General features: G+C 47.3%; 1 protein-coding gene across 2 annotated transcripts in view; it reads right to left on the bottom strand.

Annotated features, from left to right (window-relative positions):
* PRICKLE2 (prickle planar cell polarity protein 2) overlaps window positions 1-4,237 on the bottom strand; it is a 103,382-nt gene extending 99,145 nt beyond the window's left edge. For both annotated transcript variants that reach the window (XM_005420186.2, XM_031056366.1), the window contains exon 1: window positions 4,157-4,237. The gene's annotated coding sequence lies outside the window, so the exon portion shown is untranslated. The remainder of the gene's footprint in view (window positions 1-4,156) is intronic.
* Window positions 4,238-4,250: the final 13 nt, after the last annotated feature.

Raw genomic sequence — 4,250 nt, 5'->3', positions numbered from 1 at the left:
TAGATTACAGCAAGATACTGAGTTATGGAAATAAATAAACAAATGCTCAAAACAACTGTATGCAGCAAAATTTGTTAACATGGAATATTACTGAATACTACATCAAGTCACATAAATTTGCCCTGAAAGGCAAGGGCCAGGCACTGTGTGCTGTACAAACACACAGCACTGATATTAAGAGCACAACGTGTGACAGCAATGCATGAAGAGAAGCAGATCTCTTCCTCAGCAAAATGTGATTCCAAGGGACAAAGATTGTGTGATGTATGCAAGGAAAAAGATGCTCCAAGAAAAGATGTAAGACATAATCTCACACTGAAACTAAAACCCTGGCAAACCAGTCTTTGTCTTCATGTCATGTTTATTACTGCGTTTCAAATTCTTCTGCAAACCAGAAGAATAACTATGGCAACAAAGACTTCTCCAAAGGTTTTCAGACTCTATTTTTAAAATTGTCTTCTCTGTCACAGCATCCAAATTCCTTCCCTCAGAAACCAGCCGTATGCCACTGCCTCTGCAGGCTTTACAAACCAGGTGGCACATCCCCCCTTCCTCACACCAAAGCTCAAACACCATCCTGAGACCTGCGTGTCCTGCTTCTATCTTTTTAGTTGGTGGGTTTGGAGAAGGCAGGGAGCAAGGAACAGCAAGGTCTGCTGAACTGCAAGAGTATTTTGGCTTTCTCTAGGAGCAAACAAACCATGGCTCCATGTGCTAAACACATGCCAATCTCCCAACACGAAGGATCAGCTATTTTAACGGAGGTACTAAAGCTGTAATTTTACTTCACCCAGAGTAAATCTGAAATTAGTTCTTCACAGTAAGCTTAACAGCAGCAAAAGCGAACCATTTGTCACCTTTAAGGTTTGCATATTCACACTAATTGCACCGGGACTAGGTTATAAATTCCCTTCCAGGCTCCTGGACCACCTCCCTCGAAGGCTTTTCTCTGCAAGACATTATGCAAAAGACACTGCTAATGGCTATTCATTCACCAAACTCCAGTGACAGCTTTATTTAATGCCAAAGCTTGTTAACAAGCTGAATGGCACACAGTTTAATGTAATGCAGATCTGATTAGAAAACAGCAACCGGGCTCCTAAGGAGTTCAATTTTTATTGAATTTGATTTCCCTTTTTCCACACAAAGCCACCTTTATTAATGAGGATTTGGTTACCTACATGCCATTTCCATTTTCTAGACTGGAGCCCACACAAATGAACTCAGTCCTTTGGCACTTTGCTGACAACCCACCACAGCAGAAAGTGATGAGACGAGAGGAAGGAATCATTTTTCTGCTCAGCCCATGAGAAATTCAGGGTTTTACTGGTTATAGTTTGATAGCTGTGTCTTCATGGACTTTGCCCCCAAACCGTCTCAGAAAAACCACTTACATTTTCCTCTTTGGGGCTAAATGATTTAAAGCTATAAATTGAATTTCTGCCTCACAACAGAGGCAGAGATCTGTGGCGTGCCAAAGAGAGCTTTGAGGGAGTAAGATGTAGGCTCCAGTTGGACTAAGGGGTTTTCAATTCCTTGCTTCCACCACATTAGCATTAAAAATACTGACACTGCTACAGGATAATTCACCTACTACCTTGAATGTGGGATTATAATTTCAGAGCAAAATTATGAAGATTATAAAACAAACTTCAAAAACCAGGGACGTTGTTTAATTCTTTAACAATCCCCTTTCATCTTCTTTTTGCACATCACCTGCAGTAGAGAGAGCAGGCTTATTCTGAAAACAGTTCTGCAGAATATAATTTATTTTCAAGAGGTTTCTCTGTCTCAGGAAGCATGCCTGTGCTTCCAGGAATGATAAATTCAGCAAACGCTCAGAGCCATCTCTGAGAAAAGTGGCTGTTAAGGCAACATAGGAACACATGAATCTTCATCCTCTAACAAAGCAATCTGCTTGCTTGAGGGAGTGCCTGCACAGATCACACCTAAAATCACAGGTAAATTGAAAATACACAGTCCAGCATAATTGGGTATAGACAATGCCTGCCTCAGCAATGGCTTCAGTGTCTGCAAGTTTATAAATTCTGTCTCCCTAAAGCGTTATCACCACTCTGCATCTTTGAAGCAAAAACACCCCATTTACACTTATCAGCAAAACTCTGCTGTCAAAGGATTATAAAAAGCCTTACAAATCTCTACAGGTCAACTGATCTGGATTTATACCTCTAATGTGAGGATCTCCTTGCAAACCCTTGTTTTCTTTCAGTCTCATTCTGCACGGTCAGGTGAGCAGCCCCACCAGTCAGTGACTGCAACATCTCCTGCACAGAGGGCACAGGCTCCTCAGCAGGTTTTCAACCTACAAACTACTGGGAATAATTTGTCTGCTCACCTATTCCTGGCATTAATAGACCACTGGCTAGTGAAAAATGAACGAATTTCCTCTCTATTGTGTTCTGGCAAATAGACTGCTTTATTTGGTTTAATTGCATAATTACTCTTACATCAAGGCAATTAAATGGGAATGTCTGCAGGAGGGCTCTCAGCTAATCGAGTCCTGGTGTAAGGGAACTTGGTGTAAGGTCTAACCTGCTCAGTGGGATGCAAACCCTGGAGCACAAAGGCTGCAATGCCTCTGGGAGCTGACCCCACCCATACCCTAAGGGTCCCCATCCTTCTCCTGCCCCGGGGGACATAAGCACTTCTCTCCTGAGAGAAAGCTGCTGGAAAAATCCACATTGTATTTGCAAAAATCCCCTCCCATGCCTGCAGGTTGTCAGCAAAGGAGATTATGGGTAGTCCTGGCAGGGTGGAGGCTCCTGCACATGGGGTTTGGCAGGATCTGGCCTAGAGGTACAGCATGCCGATGCAGAGGGCACAATCTGAAAACAACTGCAACATCCTTCTCATGTGACACTCCCCAGGCAGCTGTGTGCCCCTTCTGCTGGGCCATTTGGCCTCTAGTGGGATCCTGTCAAAATTCACTTAATCCTTCAAAAGCTACTGTACAGTTGTACTCTCTGACATAACGAAAGATGAAGCACAGCACCTCACAAGTTCTTGGAGCAGGGGAGAAATACTGTTGGTGACCACGGCTTTTCTTCTTATCCTGAATTTCAAAGTTCTTCTTGTCACTTTTAAGTATTACAAAGTGGCTCTGCAGGGACACGAGGAAATCCGGGACAGCCCGAGGACCAGGGCGAGCCCCACCTGCTCCTGTGCATCCCTCAGGGCAGACCTCAGCCTATGGAACCCGTCCCACCACACCTTGGGGCAAATGCCAAAGGGAACAACGATTTGCAAGGCTAAACGTTAGGATACAACTCAACAAGAATATATCAATCCCCATCCTTGCTCTGAATCCAAGCTTTAATCTGGTGAGACACAGCTCTGAGAAGTAGGGCAGAGGCTGGGAGGAACGCCAAGCACAGCAGATGCTGGAGAAAAGGGTATACCCTGAAAAATAAGGTTAAAAGGTCACCAAGGGCTCCCTGGCCTACTAAGGCTATGTAGAGCTCCCAGGGCCCGCAGCCCAGATTTAATATCACCAAGTCCCAGCTCGCACATCAGCAGGATCTCATTTTGAGACAGCAGAACATGGGGAGGGGAGAAGGGGCTGACCCAGGAGAAGGCCAGGGCTTGCTGTGCTTATCAGGCACCGGCACTGTCAGGTTTGTAAAGAGACAGAAATACCATCTTTGTAAAGACAACAGAAACAACCAAAATTACAATTTTTGCCGGAGTTTCACACAGCGGTTTGATGCAGACCGCAAGAACCCCTTCAGCCCCATTTTTCCCTTCCCACCCCACCCAGGTTGTCCCTGACAGGTGAGGGCGGCTTCAGCCCCCGGCATGACCCGGAGCAGCAGGACGAGCTCCTGATCGCACTGGGGCAGCTGTGAGTCGGTAATCGCCAAACCAGTTACCCCAGTCCCGCATCTGGATCCTGCTGCGCCCCGCACCGGCCACAGGCATACCTGTGTGGGGGTGGCCCACCCGTGTCCCCAAAACCCCCACCGTGGGTGGGCAACGCGCTTCGGACTAACACAAGCCCTCTCAAAACAGCCACACCTGCACCCCGGATGCGCTCGGGACTGGGAGGGCACCGCAAAGCCCTGGAAAGGGAGAGCCGCGATGGGACCCGGCGTGGGGGGACAGGCCGGGGACAAGCGGGGGCCTGGCCGGGCCTTACCTCCACTTGTGCAGGGCGAAGCCCGGGCACTGGTCCCCGCAGGTGTTGCAGGGCTGGCCCCGCTCCGGCTCCCCCGACGCCGTCAGCTGCAAGG

The sequence above is a fragment of the Geospiza fortis genome, unplaced genomic scaffold (genome assembly GCF_000277835.1).
Source record: "Geospiza fortis unplaced genomic scaffold, GeoFor_1.0 scaffold70, whole genome shotgun sequence".
Classification (NCBI taxonomy): Eukaryota; Metazoa; Chordata; class Aves; order Passeriformes; family Thraupidae; genus Geospiza; species Geospiza fortis.
The sequence above is the reverse complement of the archived record's forward strand: the minus strand, read 5'-3'. Positions and strand labels throughout refer to the sequence as shown.